At 36.8% G+C, this 23,614-nt stretch overlaps 1 protein-coding gene across 1 annotated transcript in view; it reads right to left on the reverse strand.

The window, feature by feature from the left end:
• The window catches only part of LOC106071827 (uncharacterized), a 45,873-nt gene extending 22,482 nt beyond the window's left edge, over positions 1–23,391 (reverse strand). The window contains exon 1 of the mRNA XM_056038232.1: positions 22,714–23,391. The gene's annotated coding sequence lies outside the window, so the exon portion shown is untranslated. The remainder of the gene's footprint in view (positions 1–22,713) is intronic.
• Positions 23,392–23,614: the final 223 nt, after the last annotated feature.

Genomic DNA, 23,614 nt, shown 5'->3' on the forward strand with positions numbered 1-23,614 from the left:
ACAAAATGACTTCAACACTTTGTCAACTTGGGGCTACTGACAACAAAATGACTTCAACACTTTGTCAACTTGGGGCTACTGACAACAAAATGACTTCAACACTTTTGTCAACTTGGGGCTACTGACAACAAAATGACTTCAACACTTTGTCAACTTGGGGCTACTGACAACAAAATGACTTCAACACTTTGTCAACTTGGGGCTACTGACAACAAAATGACTTCAACACTTTGTCAACTTGGGGCTACTGACAACAAAATGACTTCAACACTTTGTCAACTTGGGGCTACTGACAACAAAATGACTTCAACACTTTGTCAACTTGGGGCTACTGACAACAAAATGACTTCAACACTTTGTCAACTTGGGGCTACTGACAACAAAATGACTTCAACACTTTTGTCAACTTGGGGCTACTGACAACAAAATGACTTCAACACTTTGTCAACTTGGGGCTACTGACAACAAAATGACTTCAACACTTTGTCAACTTGGGGCTACTGACAACAAAATGACTTCAACACTTTGTCAACTTGGGGCTACTGACAACAAAATGACTTCAACACTTTGTCAACTTGGGGCTACTGACAACAAAATGACTTCAACACTTTGTCAACTTGGGGCTACTGACAACAAAATGACTTCAACACTTTGTCAACTTGGGGCTACTGACAACAAAATGACTTCAACACTTTGTCAACTTGGGGCTACTGACAACAAAATGACTTCAACACTTTGTCAACTTGGGGCTACTGACAACAAAATGACTTCAACACTTTGTCAACTTGGGGCTACTGACAACAAAATAACTAACTTCTTCATACACCAAAAATGTATTTTGCATCCGTCCTTGGACCTAAATCGTTTTTATCTGCTGTTAAACTTTTGAACTATCTTAAAGTTGGTCTCTGAGACTCATTTGTGAAATTCTCAGCACACACCAACTCTAACCCTAACCCTAACCCTGACCTTAATTCAAGTTTTCTTGGTTTTTGTTTTACATGGTTCTAGCATTGGAGCTTTGATGTCCCCGCCCACACCCATTTTTTTTCCTCTCGAGCTACTATAACGTCTGGGATCAATCAAAGTGTGATTGAGAGAAATCAGTAGCAGTCACAAGTTTTGATCCGTGTTTAAACTGGCCACATCGTCTGGCCACATCCGTCTGGACATGGGTCTCCGGAGAGAGATAAAAACCATTTCTCCTGAAAATATCTTTCAATTGAGCCGAAACTTTAGTCCTTCCAACTTTTGTAATGTGTTAGGTGAAGGTCAGGGGACGAGTTTGCAGCAGTGGTAAGATATTCAACAAGATTGGAATCAAGCTAGAGTAGGAGTACAATGTCTTCATTTTTTTAAAATTACAATTCCTCTTATTAGCTTTCAAACTCATGGGTGGACGGACATTGTCTATGTGGATAAACACGGATTTAAAAGAAAAGGCTCTAATGATTTTCCTAGCAATTTGACAGTTTACTTATATCTTAGGAAAAAATACCTAATTGGTCTCATAGTTTGAGCGTTATAATTTTTCAAAATTAGTCCTCTTAAATTTAAATTAGCCCTTTTTTGGACACACTTCAATCCAGCACTCGATCGATTTAAATGTTTCTTTGTTTTCAGAAAAGAGTTGAACCAAACTAGAGACGTCCATCTACCTCTGGCTTGATGTATGAACCTCTGGTTTGATGTATGAACCTCTGGTTTGATGTACAAACCATCTGCTGGATTCGTCACAATAGTTAGACCCTAGTTCATACTTTTACAATTTATTAATTCACATTATCAATACTAGATCTATATCTCTAACTAGATAAAGTAATCTAGCGTAGATTAAAGTCTTTTAATAATTTAAATTCAGGTCTATATAATTAAATTATAATTTTCTATACTCTTGAGTAGATTTATACGTACAATAAGGCACGTAAACATCATTTGTATTTCGGAGGGAGGGAGGAATAAGGGCGGGGTAAAAAAAAATTCCTTTTTTCTAATTATTAAATGTTATATGCTAGTTATTGAGCGAAGTAAAGGATGAAATGATATTTACAAAAATGTTGCTTGTTTTGAGCTGTTTTGTGTGATGTGCACGTGACATGTTACTGGTTCCAATAAGTTTCAGTGCAGGTATTACAACAACAAAAACAAAAGAATTAGATTTTGGCAACGTTCACGTGATACAAGAATAATCTGGTAATATTTCCATCTCATGACAAGTGACATCTTCAAGGAGCTTCGCTGTGTCAATGTTTACTTTCAGTGATAAGATGAACAAACAGTCCTCCACGGACGCTAGACATAAAGACACTTCAGATGGACAAGTGATCTCAATTTTTGTTTCAATAAGCAGCGGAGTCTCCAATAAAGTAATTTATACTAACAAACTTAACGCAATAAAAACTACTAGCTATAGAATTCCACCCCCCACGGCTTCAGTTCCAACAATAAAGTTGAATACAGATCAAATAAATCAGGAGTTGGATGGGAGCCACATCAGGAAAATTGCATCGCAGGTACACTGCCTTTGGCTACTGGTCAGACAATGAGACTGAAACAGGGAACTTGGAGGCCTTAATCACCTCTGTTGAATGTGTTTACAATCCAACAAAATTGAGCCATTTGATGTCAGTGTGACCCCATGAACTCGGTTTACAGCTGCATTGTTGACTTTGTACTGCAGAAGTTTCATTTTCACTCTCTTACTTTCTAGTCTACAATCGCTGTTTCTCTCTCTCTCTCTCTCTCGTTTAAGTGTATGTTTTTTTCCCCCAACAATTGTAAACAGTCATTTGAATAGGAAAATTTGAATGTGAATATGTGTTTCAAAAGAAATTCTTTCTACTATCCCAAAGGCCCTTCAAAGGTTTCATTGTTTTATTTCGTTAACTAGAACTGAACCAGGGACACCTAGACGTATCGAGACCTAAGGTAGATTCTATCGAGTTATTTTATTATTATAAATATAATAAGGAATCTGTGACATATTTGGGGGCTCGTTAATCTAGTTACTTGACTTAGTCTTTGAAGACATTAGGCAGAACTGCGGTTCGCCATTGTGAAAAGGTCAAGGACCAAGAAGGCCGTGAAGTGTGTGCGCTCACGTGCAACGGCGGGAAAAAAAAACTAAGTCAATCAGCCGAGACGAAACTAGGTCAAACACAGTGACAAAGTAATTTGTATTGTATATTATATTTGATGCTACACACATAAACAAGAATGGCAGACAAATATGTCAGAGATTCCTTATTATATTTATAATAATAACTCGATAGAATCTACCTTAGGTCTCGATACGTCTAGGTGTCCCTGGTTCAGTTCTAGTTAACGAAATAAAACAATGAAACCACTAGATCATGGAACTATACCAAACACATAAACTTTAATCAGCTTTACTGCATATCACACATGCTGGTCTCCCTCTAACAACCAACACACTTCCGGTCATTCGCGCAGAATGTAAAAATAGATTATGCATACATACACACATTCATCCGTGACATACCTCGTCAAGTCATTTAATTCGTTGTCTGCTTCTACCTCATCAAGTCATTTAATTCGTTGTCTGCTTCTACCTCATCATGTCGGTAGCATGTCATTTTATTATTCGTCTGCTTCTTCCTCATTATGTCATTTTATTAGTTGTCTGCTTCTACCTCATCATGTCATTTTATTAGTTGTCTGCTTCTACCTCATCATGTCATTTTATTAGTTGTCTGCTTCTACCTCATCATGTCATTTTATTAGTTGTCTGCTTCTACCTCATCATGTCATTTTATTCGTCCTTTTTGTTTTTGTCGCTACATTATTTTCTGCCCTCTGACAATTCTTTCACAATGTCGTCTTTGTTTCTAACCTCTCTGTTTATGTCTACACATTAGTTCCTGGTAGAGTTCCTGGTTACTGTGTGCCATCTAGTTAAGCTCCATAGATTGATTTTTCTAAGTATGTTTATCAGATTTTCTGGTTTTTTTTTTTATGTCGATTTCCAGGTCTCAATTGTATACACGACTACCGGTCTTATGATAGTTTTGTAGATAGTTTGTTTAGTTCTTCTAGAGATTGTTTTTCTTGTGAGTATGTGCTGGGTGCTATATAATGCCCAGCAGAAATGATGTCGTATACTTATATCGTGAATTCCTCACTATTTGACTAGTCTACAGGAAATAGTTGTCTTTTAAAAGCAACATGATTTATGCTAGAAATGCATACACAATTTTTGGCTTGTATTTTGAGAGTTAAAGTTACTCTTTCATTTGTTGTTATTGCTTATTGCTTGCTTGTTCCAGTTGACCCAATGGTTTGATTACTTGCTACACACTGACTAAGCAATTGACTCAATAGCTTGATTACTTGCTACACACTGACTATGACAGAGCATTCGGCTTCAATATATTTGTAGACCTGCCTACCAAAAAAAGTCCAAATGCGTAACGCTGATAGTCAAAATGCGTATTTTGGCACCAGAATGCGTAACACTTACGCGATCCACTATTTTGTCATATATATATATATATATATATATATTAGATCTAGATGTCATGATTAGATCTACAATCTAAATCTAGATCAATACGACAACAGAGATGATATCTAGACTAGATCTATGTCTATATAATGAATATAATCTACTCTAGATCTGGGCTCAAGAGTATTACCGATGCCGTGGATCCGCTACAAACGTAGGTCTACCTTCATCATTGATCTATTCTATACTAAGACTAAGAATCTAGTCTAGATCTAGACTATATGGTAGTAGATGTATCGATCTAAATCTAGTCAATCTAAATCATACTACAACTAAATTGGATCTACATCTAGATTGTAGAGTAATGTACAGAATCATGACATAACGTAATGATTAGCTAGAAAGCTGCTAGATCTGTTCCTGTATAACAAGTTATCTAGATTCTATATCTAGAATCCAGATCTAGATCTAGACTAGATATCTACAATGTCACTCAATGTGTTTTGAATCGATAGCATTTCGATATTTTTTTCTATACAAATGAATACGGGAATCAGGGATTCAACATAATTAATTTCTACTAATGAACTTACAAAAAAAAAAGCCACGTTGGTGTATCAGCTAAATGACGGTACCAACCTGGTACCAACCCGCCACTCCCTCACTCTCGCGTTCTTCATTTCTAGACTAAATCTAATTGTTAATTCCGATAAGAACCAATCAACGTATAGATCTGAACACAATGTCACTGTGTTCCCCCACCTTTTCTGTTCCTCCTTCCCCCCAACCGTGACCCAACAGGACGGCTTAGCGTGACCTCCGTGACCGATCGTAAGCTAGTCAAGAGAGGGGGGAAAAAAAGGATACGAAATGCGTAACGCGACGGGTTAAATGCGTATTTGCGTACTGACGGTCATTTTTGGGAGATTTTGCGTAACGAATACGCATTTTGCGTAACGGTAGGCAGGTCTGTATTTGAGATAAGTTATCCCAACCTTTGACTTATTAAAGCATTATTTAGTTGCTAAAGTAAACGATTTCAGTTACTCCTGACTCTATAGTTCCATTTGAAGTTTACTACGTTACATGTTAAGAAGAAGAAAATACTGAAGTACAAATATAGGATTGTCACAGAGACGCAGTGGTCAAAGACAATCCTTTTGATATATGTGTGTTAGTGACCTAACCATTGAACAACCACTCATGGCTTTACTAACTTCCAGGTTACCGTCCAGAAGACCACACCCGTCCCATCCCTGGATCCCAGACTACTGTGAATCACACCCATCCCATCCCTGGATCCCAGACTACTGTGAATCACACCAGTGTGAAAATTTTCCTCGAGGAAAGGAGATTGACTAGATGGGGTGGTGGGGGGGGGTAGGATTACGGTAGTGGAAGAGGGAGAACTACATAATACAAAATTGTTGCGTACAAGTCTTTGTTAACTTGTATTATTTGTACACGGAGGCTCATAACCTTGTATTCTATTTACAGAAAGGCTTGTCAGCTTGTATTCTATTTACAGCAAAGCTTGTCAGTTTGTATTCTATTTACAGCAAATCTTGTCAGCTTGTATTCTTTTTACAGCAAAGCTTGTATTCTATTTACAGCAAAGCTTGTCAGTTTGTATTCTATTTACAGCAAAGCTTGTCAGCTTGTATTCTATTTACAGCAAAGCTTGTCAGATTGTATTCTATTTACAGCAAAGCTTGTCAGTTTGCATTCTATTTACACGAAGACTCGTCCACTTTTGATTCTATTTACAGAAAGGCTTGTCAGCTTGTATTCTTTTTACAGCAAAACTTGTATTCTATTTACAGCAAAGCTTGTCAGTTTGTATTCTATTTACAGCAAAGCTTGTCAGTTTGTATTCTATTTACAGCAAAGCTTGTCAGCTTGTATTCTATTTACAGCAAAGCTTGTCAGCTTGTATTCTATTTACAGCAAAGCTTGTCAGTTTGCATTCTATTTACACGAAGACTCGTCCACTTTTGATTCTATTTACAGAAAGGCTTGTCAACTTGGATTAACGTTTCAAAGCACTTCGCGACTAGACGAGAGGACACACATGTAGAACGATCACGTCAGGTGATCTTTGCGTGATCTTTGTCTGGAGTTTGAATCTTCGAATTGATTGGCTATTGCTATTACAGTTCTTTGTCATATTATTTTGTCACCACAGTATTGAATTGTTTAAAAATGTATAAATCTAAATTTAAAAAAAAGGTCAGTAGGGGCCAGTTGTCATAGTCGTTAAAGTAGGCCACTCTAATTGTAAATTATTTCATTGAATCTACACCTATCACTGCAAGGTTGACTTTGACTGAATCTACACCTATCACTGCAAGGTTGACTTTGACTGAATCTACGTATATCACTGCAAGGTTGACTTTGACTGAATCTACATCTATCACTGCAAGGTTGACTTTGACTGTGAATCTACATCTATCACTGCAAGGTTGACTTTGACACTACTACATTCCTCTGCCAAATGATTTAAAATTCCATTCTCATTTGCCCGGCTGGTGAAGCTCTAAAGTAGCACGTGACTCTAATTTATGAATGGAATGACGCAGACGCCTCGGCACCTCTGTCCATGCAGTGTTGCATTATTGTGTGAAACAGAAGCGATAGCTATGTCATAATCACAAATCATTGGCCCAGCTGTAGCGCTGGCCAGTCTGTTGAAGGAGGTATCTCCCCTGCAAATAGCCACTGAGCAGGATTGGAGAGGAGCACAAGGGCGATAACTAACATGGAAGTCAACGTTACCAATGAAACCCAGCCTATCTGTGGAGCGAGAAGTGAACAGAGGAAGACATTTGTTTGAGAAGATTGGATAGTTTCTGTTTGGACCATTAGAATAATCTGTAACATTACAAGTCATTAGAAAGAATAATCTGTAACATAACAAGTCATTATAAAGAACAATCTGTAACATAAGAAGTCACTCGAATGAATAATATGTAACATAACAAGTCACTAGAATGAATAATCTGTAACATAACAAGTCACTAGAATGAATAATCTGTAACATAACAAGTCACTAGAATGAATAATCTGTAACATAACAAGTCACTAGAATAAATAATCTGTAACATAAGTCACTAGAATGAATAATCTGTAACATAACAAGTCACTAGAATGAATAATCCGTAACATAACAAGTCACTAGAATGAATAATCTGTAACATAACAAGTCACTAGAATGAATAATCTGTAACATAACAAGTCACTAGAATGAATAATCTGTAACATAACAAGTCACTAGAATGAATAATCTGTAACATAACAAGTCACTAGAATGAATAATCTGTAACATAACAAGTCACTAGAATGAATAATCTGTAACATAACAAGTCACTAGAATGAATAATCTGTAACATAACAAGTCACTAGAATGAATAATCTGTAACATAACAAGTCACTAGAATGAATAATCTGTAACATAACAAGTCACTAGAATGAATAATCTGTAACATAACAAGTCACTAGAATGAATAATCTGTAACATAAGTCACTAGAATGAATAATCTGTAACATAACAAGTCACTAGAATGAATAATCCGTAACATAACAAGTCACTAGAATGAATAATCTGTAACATAACAAGTCACTAGAATGAATAATCTGTAACATAACAAGTCACTAGAATGAATAATCTGTAACATAACAAGTCACTAGAATGAATAATCTGTAACATAACAAGTCACTAGAATGAATAATCTGTAACATAACAAGTCACTAGAATGAATAATCTGTAACATAACAAGTCACTAGAATGAATAATCTGTAACATAACAAGTCACTAGAATGAATAATCTGTAACATAACAAGTCACTAGAATGAATAATCTGTAACATAACAAGTCACTAGAATGAATAATCTGTAACATAACAAGTCACTAGAATGAATAATCTGTAACATAACAAGTCACTAGAATGAATAATCTGTAACATAACAAGTCACTAGAATGAATAATCTGTAACATAAGTCACTAGAATGAATAATCTGTAACATAACAAGTCACTAGAATGAATAATCCGTAACATAACAAGTCACTAGAATGAATAATCTGTAACATAACAAGTCACTAGAATGAATAATCTGTAACATAACAAGTCACTAGAATGAATAATCTGTAACATAACAAGTCACTAGAATGAATAATCTGTAACATAACAAGTCACTAGAATGAATAATCTGTAACATAAGTCACTAGAATGAATAATCTGTAACATAACAAGTCACTAGAATGAATAATCCGTAACATAACAAGTCACTAGAATGAATAATCTGTAACATAACAAGTCACTAGAATGAATAATCTGTAACATAACAAGTCACTAGAATGAATAATCTGTAACATAACAAGTCACTAGAATGAATAATCTGTAACATAACAAGTCACTAGAATGAATAATCTGTAACATAACAAGTCACTAGAATGAATAATCTGTAACATAACAAGTCACTAGAATGAATAATCTGTAACATAACAAGTCACTAGAATGAATAATCTGTAACATAACAAGTCACTAGAATGAATAATCTGTAACATAACAAGTCACTAGAATGAATAATCTGTAACATAACAAGTCACTAGAATGAATAATCTGTAACATAACAAGTCACTAGAATGAATAATCTGTAACATAACAAGTCACTAGAATGAATAATCTGTAACATAACAAGTCACTAGAATGAATAATCTGTAACATAACAAGTCACTAGAATGAATAATCTGTAACATAACAAGTCACTAGAATGAATAATCCGTAACATAACAAGTCACTAGAATAAATAATCTGTAACATAAGTCACTAGAATGAATAATCTGTAACATAACAAGTCACTAGAATGAATAATCCGTAACATAACAAGTCACTAGAATGAATAATCTGTAACATAACAAGTCACTAGAATGAATAATCTGTAACATAACAAGTCACTAGAATGAATAATCTGTAACATAACAAGTCACTAGAATGAATAATCTGTAACATAACAAGTCACTAGAATGAATAATCTGTAACATAACAAGTCACTAGAATGAATAATCTGTAACATAACAAGTCACTAGAATGAATAATCTGTAACATAACAAGTCACTAGAATGAATAATCTGTAACATAAGTCACTAGAATGAATAATCTGTAACATAACAAGTCACTAGAATGAATAATCCGTAACATAACAAGTCACTAGAATGAATAATCTGTAACATAACAAGTCACTAGAATGAATAATCTGTAACATAACAAGTCACTAGAATGAATAATCTGTAACATAACAAGTCACTAGAATGAATAATCTGTAACATAACAAGTCACTAGAATGAATAATCTGTAACATAACAAGTCACTAGAATGAATAATCTGTAACATAACAAGTCACTAGAATGAATAATCTGTAACATAACAAGTCACTAGAATGAATAATCTGTAACATAACAAGTCACTAGAATGAATAATCTGTAACATAACAAGTCACTAGAATGAATAATCTGTAACATAACAAGTCACTAGAATGAATAATCTGTAACATAACAAGTCACTAGAATGAATAATCTGTAACATAACAAGTCACTAGAATGAATAATCTGTAACATAACAAGTCACTAGAATGAATAATCTGTAACATAACAAGTCACTAGAAAGAGCCCGAATGTTTGAGTGAAAGGCAATGTTTCAATGAATGAGGAGTATATTATGTTTGAGTGGAAGGCAATGTTTCAATGAGGAGTATATTATGTTTGAGTGGAAGGCAATGTTTCAATGAGGAGTATATTATGTTTGAGTGGAAGGCAATGTTTCAATGAGGAGTATATTATGTTTGAGTGGAAGGCAATGTTTCAATGAGGAGTATATTATGTTTGAGTGGAAGGCAATGTTTCAATGAGGAGTATATTATGTTTGAGTGGAAGGCAATGTTTCAATGAGGAGTATATTATGTTTGAGTGGAAGGCAATGTTTCAATGAGGAGTATATTATGTTTGAGTGAAAGGCAATGTTTCAATGAGGAGTGTATTATGTTTGAGTGGAAGGCAATGTTTCAATGAGGAGTATATTATGTTTGAGTGGAAGGCAATGTTTCAATGAGGAGTATATTATGTTTGAGTGGAAGGCAATGTTTCAATGAGGAGTATATTATGTTTGAGTGGAAGGCAATGTTTCAATGAGGAGTATATTATGTTTGAGTGGAAGGCAATGTTTCAATGAGGAGTATATTATGTTTGAGTGGAAGGCAATGTTTCAATGAGGAGTATATTATGTTTGAGTGGAAGGCAATGTTTCAATGAGGAGTATATTATGTTTGAGTGGAAGGCAATGTTTCAATGAGGAGTATATTATGTTTGAGTGAAAGGCAATGTTTCAATGAGGAGTGTATTATGTTTGAGTGGAAGGCAATGTTTCAATGAGGAGTATATTATGTTTGAGTGGAAGGCAATGTTTCAATGAGGAGTATATTATGTTTGAGTGGAAGGCAATGTTTCAATGAGGAGTATATTATGTTTGAGTGGAAGGCAATGTTTCAATGAGGAGTATATTATGTTTGAGTGGAAGGCAATGTTTCAATGAGGAGTATATTATGTTTGAGTGGAAGGCAATGTTTCAATGAGGAGTATATTATGCGAATGCACTCTGCAATTGATCTACATGTCATAAACTCATGTCATCAACCCATGTCTTCAACTCATGTCATCAACGAATAGTTTTGATTTACAATGACGTCGTTCACGACTTTTCGTTCACGCGACTATTCGTTCACCAGACATTTCGTTCACCCGACAATTCGCTCACGGACTATTCGCTCACAGACAACTTGTTCACCGACAACTTGTTCACCGACAGTTGGTTCACGACAAATCGTTCACGCGACAAATCGTTCACGCGACAAATCGTTCACGCGACTATTCGTTCACGGCACGGACAAATTGTTCACAGACAAATCGTTCACTGGATAGTAACATATTGTTAATATTATATATTCTCGTCGCGTGTTTAATTTATTTACATTAAAACTTTTGTAGCTATTATTTCCAAAAACAAAAAATTTCTAGAGATCAGGTCAAATCTGAGTTTATTTAATTTCGTTGTTGTTGTTGTTGTTAATATTTTGTTAATGAGGACAGTATGTGATAAAAATGATACTTAAAATAAAAAAATAATAAAAAAAGAGATCTTACAAGCTAGCTGAAAAATGTAAACGGGCCCTCACTTAACTATAGGTAACATTTTTACTTTCACCTTTAATATACCTTTACACCCCCTTCTTTTTTTTTCATCTACCGGGAATCTACCCATTCATCTGGATACTCTATAGTTAACACCTAGTTGAGTGCTAGACAGACTGGCTCCTCTGGAAGTAATCAAACTTTATTGGACATTGCCTATACACATGTTCAATCTGTTAACATTAAAAATATCTACTAGACACTAGTATAGTACTTTTAATCAAGTTTAAAAGAAGTTTTATTTTATTTTTATTTTAGTTAACTTGTTTCTATATGTGACCACCAATTGGTAGACTAATTTGATTGCTTGGACCTCAATAACAAATTTATTGAAACAATTTTTAGCGGGCCCCGAAAGGGGAAAAGACGCTATTAGTTTTGTGCGAAATGTCTGTCCGTCTGATCGTCTGTCCGTCCGTCCCGTTTAGATCTCGTAAACTAGAAAAGATATTGAAAATCCGACATCACAATATTTTAGACCATTCAAAGTTCTAATGCAACGGCTACTTTTTTTTTCTGAAAGCGAAAAATCTAATTTTTAAAATCAGTTATGCAAGCAGTTTTTTAAAAGAAAAAGCTAATTAGTATGCATTATACGTTAGACCTAATTTAAAACGAATAGTAATCTTGTAAACTTCATTTTGGTAAACTTTTTCTTTATTGCGAAATTTATTTTTTTTTTTTAGCATTCGAATTAGAGATTGGGCCTTTTCAAAACAATTACATCAATTATAAGACTTCAGTTAGGCCGGTAGAGGCGCGGTGGATGAGCGGTAAAGCGCTTGGCTTCTGAACCGGGGTTCCCGGGTTAGAACCCTGGTGAAGACTGGGATTTTCAACTTCGGAATCCTTAGGCGATCTGAGTCCACCCAGCTCCAATGGGTACCTGATATTAGTTGGGGAAAAGTAAAGGCGGTTGGTCTTTGTGCTGGCTACATGACACCCTCGTTAACCGTAGGCCACAAAAACAGATGAACTTTACATCATCTGCCCTATAGACCACAAGGTCTGAAAGGGGAACTAGTTAGGCCAGGTCCACATCTAACTTTGCATTCACTTGCACCTATCCTTTGATCTGCTGTACCGTTGGGGCACTACACAAGATCTGTCAACCTTCTTTCTCCATTCTTATCTCTCATTTGTCTTCGATATAATTTCATTTGGATGTTCTTTCTGAAAATATTGAAGCCTGTCTGGATGGACCACTTCGGGGGCCGATTTTGAGTTTGTGTTTCCACACAAACTGTCTTTGTAATCTTGTATTTTGTTGTATTGCGATAAATTATAATTTTTGATAGGGAACCAAAATATTTCTTGTGTTGTAATTAGTTTTTCTTTTCTTAGATGTCTTAATTGATAAGTATTAACCTTAGATCTGTATCTAGTATGTGACGTTCAGAGTTGAACAGTGAAACCATATATTGTACCATATCTAGTATCTAGTACCATTGTTAAAAATCTAAATTATCTCTCGTAAAAACACTGAAAGGATTGTGGAAAAAATACTAGTGTGTCTGAGCTAGCCAGGAAAACCAGTGACTTGGCAGAATGCATGACGCGTAGGACGTAATCATCTTTTTAGAAGGAACTTCTGTATTATATAAGATAAGATTTGTTTTTGTTAATAAGATATCAATAAAATGGGTATGTTAATTAAACATCTGGACCGCTATTAAGAAGATAAGCAAATATGGGTAGGTCGAACAAGACTACATGATGGACATGAGTGTAAAAGAAGGCCTACATGTTGAAAGTAAAAATGTTACCTATAGTAAAGTGAGGTCCCATTTAAATGTTTCAGCTTGCTTGTAAGATCTCTTTTTTCTTTTAAGTATATTTTTTTATCACATACTGTCCTCGTTAACAAAATATTAACAACAAACAAACACAAATTTACAAAGAATTTCGGATCAGGCCCGATCTCTAGCAATTTTTTGTTTTTGGAAATATCCAGTGAACGATTTGTCTGTGAACAATTTGTCTGTGAACGAATTGTTAGTGAACGATTTGTCGCGTGAACGATTTGTCGTGAACCAACTGTCGGTGAACAAGTTGTCGGTGAACAAGTTGTCTGTGAGCGAATAGCCCGTGAGCGAATAGTCGCGTGAACGAATAGTCGGGTGAACGAAATGTCTGGTGAACGAATAGTCGAGTGAACGAAAAGTCGTGAACGAATTGTCTGGTGAACGAAATGTCTGGTGAACGAATTGTCGTGTCCCCAGGTCTTAGACAGAACGACCTATTAGCCCACGTAAACAGACCACTTCCAGGACGCCTTACAGATAGGAAGCCTACCTTATGAACGTAGAGAGTTAGCTGACATTCGACGGTGCCCTTCATTGCTATTGAACTTGTTATTCAACATTCAGTATCAGCGTCGACTAACTTCTAGTGATTGTTCAGCCTTTCGCCAGTGTTATTGGATGACGTATTACGTTGAGTGTTACCTCCCTTTGGTTTATTTGCACTGGACAACGCGGAAGCGCCTAACAATATATAATTCTGTGAATAATAGCCTATTCTATTTAAAATCGGCAAAATGTTATTGCATTTTTTTCTAAACTTTGAAAACTAAAGATCATAATCTTAATACCATAGACATAAATAAATATAGACTGGCCGAAGGAAGTAACTTCATGTACCTTGAAAACATGTATATCTATTGTATTCGGATTTCCGAATTATGAAAAGTTGCATGATTTTCATTCTTAGAGATTAAACAAAACTACACTGCCTCCTTATTTACAATATATATATAGGTGTGTGGCTGAAATAGATATGAATACCTAACTTTTATAGTGCTCATAAATGCTGTATAATAAAGTACACAAAATAGCAAGTCACAAATTTTTGTTTCATAAAACTCTTTTATCGGCCAGTCTATATTTATTTATGTCTATGCTTAAGACTTATATATTATACTAGACTGGAAACCGGAAATAAATTCTTATCCGCGATTTATCTATTCACAGACATATCTATATATAGGTTTGTGTGTACGTAAACTCTTTTTTTCATAGAAAAGTAATGATCTTTAGTTTTCAAAGTTTAGAAATAATGCAAAATCATTTCTTGGATATTCACGCAAATATATGCAACAAAGCCTTTTCCTGATTGTTTCCATTGAGATAATGTTTAAAAAATCCTAGATCGAAATAATTCATGTTGATTTAAACCATCTTATGTACATTTAAATAGATTGATTACCTACATATATCTAAAAATTGCAAAATAATAGTTATATTGTATGTTCAATTACTAGATCTAGATTTTAAAAATTAAATTACATGTAATATAGATTAGGGTTGAAAAACAAATCAACTTTACTTCTTTTAACTACTTTACAAAACAACGCCTTGATCCAACTTTCTAAAAACATTTCACATTTTTTGTAGTGTTAAAAAGTCTCCATGTCCAGTCTAGAGTAGTATATATAAGTCTATGTCATAACCTTTTTAAGACAGAAAATATAGATTTTCCTAAATTCGGGCGACTTCCCTAACAGCTTGAAAAAGAGTTTCGTTTCGTACATGACTCTCTCCCTCTCTCTCTCTCTATATATATATATCAAGAAGAATAGCCAGGGTAAAAGAGCACTGAACCAAAAAAAGGTGAGAGAAGAAGCAGGCCTATCTGCAACTGACCAAGCCCACCCATGCTACGTATGCGGCCGGCTTTTTAAAGCAAGGATTGGACTTTACAGTCACCTTCGAGTCCATAGGAAATGAGAAATGTGCTCATCTTCGACCACGAAAGAGAATATATATATATACATTGCTTTTTTGTGACGGTACGCACCGGTACGGCGTACCATCACAATTTTTAATGTGGGGAAAAATTATTACTTTTCTTGTATTTTAACGTTTATTATTAATTTATTATTAGTTAAAAGTTAGGCAATCCATCACTGAGTACTGGCATAAATAAAGCTCTGAACTGTATCTATACTACTCCACACATACGTTTGTAGACTCTAACAATTTTTCCATTCAATCTTTTGGCATTCCAAGTTTGAACACGAAGTCAAAATGAGTTGAATCTAGAGATGAAAGTACAACTAAAAGTAGGGTCTAGATAAGCCTCGAGAGACCCAGTTGTAGGCTTGATACCAACTTAACGACATTAAAAGAGGGACTGCTGAACTAAGTCATGTGCTCCCCTGGACCCACAGATAACGTGGTAGAGAGAGTCGTGTACAATTGATATGTATGTGCCTGGCTTTCAATTGTGGAAATTAATGTCAAAGGCACGTGCTCTTTGCCAACGCTAATAACTTGATAACAAGACAAAGAAACATTTAATCAACAGCCTTCAGCGTGAACAGGAAAGTTTTGGATTATAAAATTGGGTCTTTAGAACGATTGCAAAGGACTTTGACCGGGGGCCTTTAAATTCATTTTACTTGATTTTATTTCAAATTTTGTTTCTATAGTAACGAAATCCCAGTGAAGTTGATGAAGTGTTGTACTCAAAATGCGAATGTTGTGAGTTCGATCCCATAGGCTACATACTTTTTTTTCAATGATGATCCTATTCGGATATGATCAGATTCTAATAGGATACGAGAAGATCCAATTCGGACTCGATTCGGGTTTGATTAGGTCCAATTCGGATCCAATCCCATGCGTCCAGATATGATCCGGATTCTATCGGATATGATCCGATTTGTGAGCACCATCACCTTCCTTAATTTGGAATTGATTTTTATTGAATGTCTCGCATTACAAAGAATTTCGGAAACTCCAACACACGAAAAAAAATTAAATCTGATTTAATTAAATGATCTTAAAGGAATTATTTATCTAGATTAGTCCAGCTCTTCATTTAGTAGATTTCTATCTAGATCTTGTTCTATTGAAATGTTAACCACTCCAGATTCTAGTGGATAGTGTAGTAGGCCTACAGTGGTCCCCACTCAATATATAGAAGACTAGTTGAGAACTGTGTTGCCACGTGAAATACTCTTTCATGATATTTGGACTCGAGACAAATGTTTCTTTGTTATACAATAGACTCAGCAGCCCTAAATAGGCAATAGTTGAGCTTTTGATTATTAGTCTATTTGCAAATGGTTATTTTCTGCTGTGCTGCCTGTCCCCTTTTATGGCCAATTAAAGGGAAAGGAAGCGATCACAAGGTGGACAAAAATGGCTAAGCATTATGGCGTTGCACTGTTAAAACTGGCGCACAAACTGAAGCGGACAGAAAGATCAGCGCTGACAGAAAAAAGTGCCAGTAAAAAAAAAGCAAAGCAAATAACAATAGCTCCAGCTGGAAAAACCTGCCATTATATGCAGCCGAACACTCCGGGTTCACATAGGTCTCACCAGCCAAATAAGGAGGCGCAAAGCCCCAGTGCCAAGCACTCTGTCCCTGCCCCCGATGATAAAAGTGGTCATTATCCACAAACCACGATGGACGAACTAAATATTTTTTGCTGTGCTGCCTTGTTCTCATCTCCATCTTTCTCTTTCAAGTCCAACTAATACTGCTCGCTAAGTGAAAAAGCACACTCAAATTGAAATCTTGAACTTAAAACTATTCAGAATTTCTGTAACGGACTAAAGTAGTCAACCAGACTTATATAGATATGCGTTTGTGAGTGTGTGTGTACATAATTAATCTTTATTACAGTATGACCCTTCATTCTTTCGGAAAACGTTTATTGTACCCTAGAATAGGTTCTTCCTGAAATTAGTGAAAAATTGTAGACTCCCAGCTAGGGGGTCTGGGGAGCGCTGAGAGCTCCCCCAGCGGGGTTCGATGCGGAGCCCCGCCGCCAAACACTATTGAAAGCCAACAAAATGCATATTCTGAGGTACCTACAGTGCATTATCCTGCTATTAAAGTTTTATTTCAAAAACCTAATCTGCTTTTCTTACTTACTTAGATCCTCCCGCGCCGTTCGGCGCATTTGGCAGCAAGCTGCTTCCACAAAAATCTGTCACTGGCAATGTCTGAAGCCTCTTCCTACCTGCTCTGAGGTCCTCCATGAAAGTGTGACGCCAAGTTATACTAGGATGTCCCTGTTTGCCCTTTCCTCGTAATGGCCTTGATGTCATCGCAACTCTTATTATGCGCAATTAATTTTATTGGAGAACATGTTCCGCAAACCCCATGCGACGCTCTGTCACAACCTTACTAAGAGGTCGACTCCCATTTCGGCATAAGATTTCCTTGATTTAGACCAGATCACTATAAGTGACTTATAAAATCCGTCTTAGCCATCTTTGTAGAGCCACATTTAGTGTTTTTCAATTTCGGCAGATGACTATTCATTGCACTTTATTAATGGAGTCCAGCCACTGGTAGACATGTGTAACTTCTCTTGACTACGCTCTTGGGATTAGGTGACTATTTTGCATTAGATGTTATATCGAAAAGGGAAGTTTTATCGTCAAAATCATCTGTTGGGGGGGTTTTAAACTAAAATAAATCTGGAGTTGTTTTTTTATTCAAAACCACATTTAGCTACGGTCATAGAATTTGGTGACTGTAGTTTGCTTTTGAAATAATATAATATATGATTTCCTTGATTTAGACCCGATCTCTATAACTGACTCATAAAATCCGCCTCAGCCTAGTTTGTTGAGCCACATTTATTCTTTTTCAATTTCGGCTGATGACTATTCACTGCACTTTATAAATGGAGCCCAGCCACTGGTAGAAATTTTGTAACCTCTCTTGGCTACGCTCTTGGAATTTGGTGACTGTAGTTTGCTTTAGATTTTATATCGAAAAGAGAAGTTTTATCGTCAAAATTATCTATTAAGGGTTTTAAACTAAAAAAATCTCTGGATTTTTTTTTAACAAATTCAAAACCTTATTAGCTACGCTCATAGAATTTTGTGACTGTAGTTTGCTTTAGAATAATATTGAAGAGAGGCTGTCGCTGGATGTGGGTTTAAACTCAAAACGCCCTTTGGCTACGCTCATAGAATTTTGAGTGCGTAATTGGCTTTTTTTATATCGAAGAGGTGGTTTTTAGCTGCAAACCCCGCTGGAGGGGGGTTTAAACAATAAACCTCTCTTGGCTACCCTCATAGAATCTGTTGACTGATGTATGGATAGTCTTATATTGAAATTTTATCGTAAATTTCGGAGGGGGGTTTAAAATCAAAACCCCCCTTAGCTTAGCTCTTGGAATTTGGGGAATTGTCGTTTACATTATTTTTTTTTGTTTGTTTTGTTTTATAGAAGAAGGGGATTTAACTGTAAAACTGTTGGGGGTTTTAAACTAAAAACCCCGATGGCTGCGCTGGGGCAAGTGATGGTTAAGTATTAAAATATCTCCTAAAATAAACAAAGTCAAAGCAAAAAATAGTCACTAAATTCTGGGGATTTCATTTCGGGGGAGGGCCTGTTGAACCCCATCCCACCCCCCAGGCTACGCCCATGGTTTGTATGTCAATAAACATTAAAACCCATACGCTGATAGTATTATAGACAAGGGAGATCATTCTGCTTTATTTGTAAATTTTTTCAACAAAATATCTGCTGGTATAGAGTCACGTAAACTTATTACTGATAAATGAATAATAATAAATAATAATAATAATAATAAATAACATGATTGCTGCTGGCGATATTTTGTGGGTCGCCTTTTTGTTGGGTCACGATTTGGAAAGCCATGATCTCGCGGACAGGCATGATCTCGCGGACAGGCATGATCTCAGACTGTTAATAGACACAAATGTTTCGGCCATTTCTCATCAAGTTTCGCCGCTACTTCGGCTGTACCACGTGCTCATGATCCACAGGGCCTCTCTTGACTTCAATCCGTCCCTAAATGTGGTGTCACTCAAGCAAACTAGTTCAATGAACAACCCGTCAAACACAGAACAGATTTCTCACTCCTAACTGGGACAAAGTTCTTCGTGCTTCATATTTCAAACCGATATTTCATTGGTTGATTTGTATCCTGATAAATTGAAGCTAAGGAAGGTGTGTTGGAGGATGGGGAGGGGGGGGTTTCTTCCTAAGATGTCTAGTTAGAAGTCTAGTTAGATGTCTAGTTAGAAGTCTAGTTAGAAGTCTAGTTAAGGGCCTACATTTAACAGGTCGTGAAGCAACGACATTTATGGATACTGACATTTAGTGTTAACAGTGAGATTGTCAAAAGTAATAGAATAGAGTTCGAGTACACAATTGGATGTTCAACGTCCATCGATCAAAAGCGTATAAACAAGTTAAGGACTTGACGAGTTTGTAGCCAGATAGTCTAGGCGCAGGTTCCAGTCACCTTCTTGTTGTGAAACACATCCCACAGGACAGCAGTCATCTTTATCTACTAGGACGGGTGGACACCATACCGAGCAGCTCTGACATCCCACAGGACAGCAGTCATCTTTATCTACTAGGACGGGTGCACACCATACCGAGCAGCTCTGACATCCCACAGGACAGCAGTCATCTTTATCTACTAGGACGGGTGCACACCATACCGAGCAGCTCTGACATCCCACAGGACAGCAGTCATCTTTATCTACTAGGACGGGTGCACACCATACCGAGCAGCTCTGACATCCCACAGGACAGCAGTCATCTTTATCTACTAGGACGGGTGGACACCATACCGAGCAGCTCTGACATCCCACAGGACAGCAGTCATCTTTATCTACTAGGACGGGTGCACACCATACCGAGCAGCTCTGACATCCCACAGGACAGCAGTCATCTTTATCTACTAGGACGGGTGCACACCATACCGAGCAGCTCTGACATCCCACAGGACAGCAGTCATCTTTATCTACTAGGACGGGTGCACACCATACCGAGCAGCTCTGACATCCCACAGGACAGCAGTCATCTTTATCTACTAGAACGGGTGGACACCATACCGAGCAGCTCTGACATCCCACAGGACAGCAGTCATCTTTATCTACTAGGACGGGTGCACACCATACCGAGCAGCTCTGACATCCCACAGGACAGCAGTCATCTTTATCTACTAGGACGGGTGCACACCATACCGAGCAGCTCTGACATCCCACAGGACAGCAGTCATCTTTATCTACTAGGACGGGTGCACACCATACCGAGCAGCTCTGACATCCCACAGGACAGCAGTCATCTTTGTCTACTAGGACGGGTGCACACCATACCGAGCAGCTCTGACATCCCACAGGACAGCAGTCATCTTTGTCTACTAGGACGGGTGCACACCATACCGAGCAGCTCTGACATCCCACAGGACAGCAGTCATCTTTATCTACTAGGACGGGTGCACACCATACCGAGCAGCTCTGAGCCATGGTAGAAACAGAGATAATAACAAAAAGCAAGTAGTTCGTGTGTGCTCTAGCCGAGCCATTGAACTTTAACGACATGTACCAATCTATTCAAGACACTCTTAGGACACTCATGGACACATACGTATTATTGTTAAACATTATTCAAAGAAACAAGCACTTCGATGGGAGTTTCCAAGTCTTGTTTACAAAGCTTACATTAACTCTTGTCTGTCTGTCTGTCCAAACATATGTACTCGTTCTTTCTCCAACACCAAATCTCGGATCAAGCGGAAATTTTGCAAAATTATTTCTTTTACATAACAACACAAGAATCAATTTTTAATTAACTATTGATAATAAATTACTTTCTTTGGTAACTTAAACAAAGGAAAGAAATAGTAATTCACTGAAGTGATGGTATACGCTGAATTAGTCCCCTTTATATTAGGCTGCCGTCTCAGATTAGAGAACACAAACATGAAATAGAAACAATACAATCTACCATTTTCTTAGACTCTTCGCTAGCAGTGTGGTTACCGCGTTGGCCTGAGAAGGCTTTAGCCCACAAGCTCATTCAGGTCGTTCCCTTTTTTAAAAAAATACATTTAAAAAAAGCGATCACGCAGATACCCCGTTCTTTCTCCCCCTTTCCAACTGGTCCAGACAAATGATAACATCATAGCGTGTTGAGAAACGCTAAAAGCATGAAATTGCGCTAAACAAAAACAATTGGTAAACAAATATTTTAATCGCACAGATTAATTATTGTTAGTCTAGATCTATTACACGTTTAATTACGTGGCTGATCTAAAATAATTGATACACATTAATATAAGTGTTGTTTTTTTAAGTATTTTATAGTTGTTATTCCATTCTCTAGATTTAGAACTAGAGCTAGAGAGCTGACATCAATTTGAACATCATTTACATCTCAAGTCTAACTTGACTATGAATACACTAGAAGCTAGTTACTGCGCACGGCTGCTAATGGCTCTGATTGGTTCCTACATTTTAGCACCTGCCCTGAGCTTGCATTGCTGACACAGGACTGAATATGGTAACATCTGACAGGACTGGGTCAACTTTTAGGCTACAAATGTGTAGGTCACAATGGCGAAGTGTCTAGAAAAGACAGGTGGGGATGTTTGACGCGCAACTACATGATTTGATTTGATTATAGATCTAGTCATGTCAATGTTTGACCTCAATGAGATTTCATTTGAGTGATTCTAATATTTAGTAAATATGGTGTGTGTGACTTAACCTTACAAATAAATACTAGTAGAGTGTACAACGCTGTTTTCAGTCAGCTGAGTGAGGCACAATTGGGTACAACGCTGTTTTCAGTCAAAAAAAAAAGGTTCAAACACTACTTGATACATACTTTCAGCTTGAATCTGTATTAGTACTATTAGAATCCACTCTAAATGATTCCTTGTAACGGATTTTTTTTGTTATTACTAATTTAAAAAGCCAATATTAGTGAATGAATACTAAATCTAACAACAGCTAGATTTATGACAGTAAAAAAAAAAAAATTTTTATAACCAACATTTTTTGTTGGGGGAGGAAGGGTACTGTCTGTTTACACGCCAATTGTTTTTGTTTTAGGTTGGCACGAATAGTTTGTGTGTGTTTGGTTTGTTGTTCAATTAGTCGGCCTGCTTTGAAGGTCAGGGTCAGGGTTGTGTGTGACCATAAGTTTGAGCTAGAGAATGGAGTGTCTCTGTGGTCTCAAAAGCTTGGTTGTTAGGGTAAAGTTAAAAACAACTTACATTGAACAGATTTCTTGATGCCATGTCTTGGGTTAACAGTTCCAGAATTGTCTTAGTCAACACCATGTAGAGTCGAAGTATTATTTTCTGTTGTAATCTTTTATTGAGATGCAGATACCTTCAGTTAATAAATTGTGTCCTCCGTATTTGAGTGATGCTACCTAAATTTTGTAAATGTTTTAACTGGCGTAAATCGCCGTAAATCTTCCTGGGAGATCTAACAGCAAGATGCCCTGTGGCTAACCAAGCGCTCGCTACGTCCTCGACTTGCCTCAGTCTTCACAGTGTTACTTCTGACACCTTCAGTCGGCTGCCTCAGATGGAAGAAACAATGGAATGAAGAAAGTTGCGAGTTGATAGATCAAAACTAGACCGTAACGTTGGTCTGCTAACCGATGTGGTAGGTTGGGAAAAGTCACTTCTAACTGGGAGATGTCATGAATTGTCTAGCAGTGTGAGCTAGCTAGTACTATCATGTCCAGGAAATAGTTGATAAAAGAAGGTATCAAATGCCTGTATAGAACTATACACAGAGTTACACTACAACACAACTTCCTCAAAACACAACGTTTGAAACTGAACAACACATAATGTGTACTCGATTGTGAGAACAGATGTGATTCCTATTTCAAAACAAACGTCGCCCCCTTTAGCGGAAAGATCTAAAAATAGAAACGATTTCTATTGGCTGGTGTTATTTCCATTTTTTTTTTATTAATAGTACTTAATAGTATTCTCTTGTCCTCTTTCAAGCCACTCCTGAACTGAACTTGTTTAATATCCAGAATACTGGCGCGTGCTACTATTTAAGTCGCCAGTGTCCCTTTGTTCCGAGAAGGCACACCTTCTAACCCACCCTTCCGCGAAACTAGGACACTATAACTTGATAAGGACCAGATTT

The sequence above is a fragment of the Biomphalaria glabrata genome, chromosome 8 (genome assembly GCF_947242115.1).
Source record: "Biomphalaria glabrata chromosome 8, xgBioGlab47.1, whole genome shotgun sequence".
NCBI classification, from domain to species: Eukaryota; Metazoa; Mollusca; class Gastropoda; family Planorbidae; genus Biomphalaria; species Biomphalaria glabrata.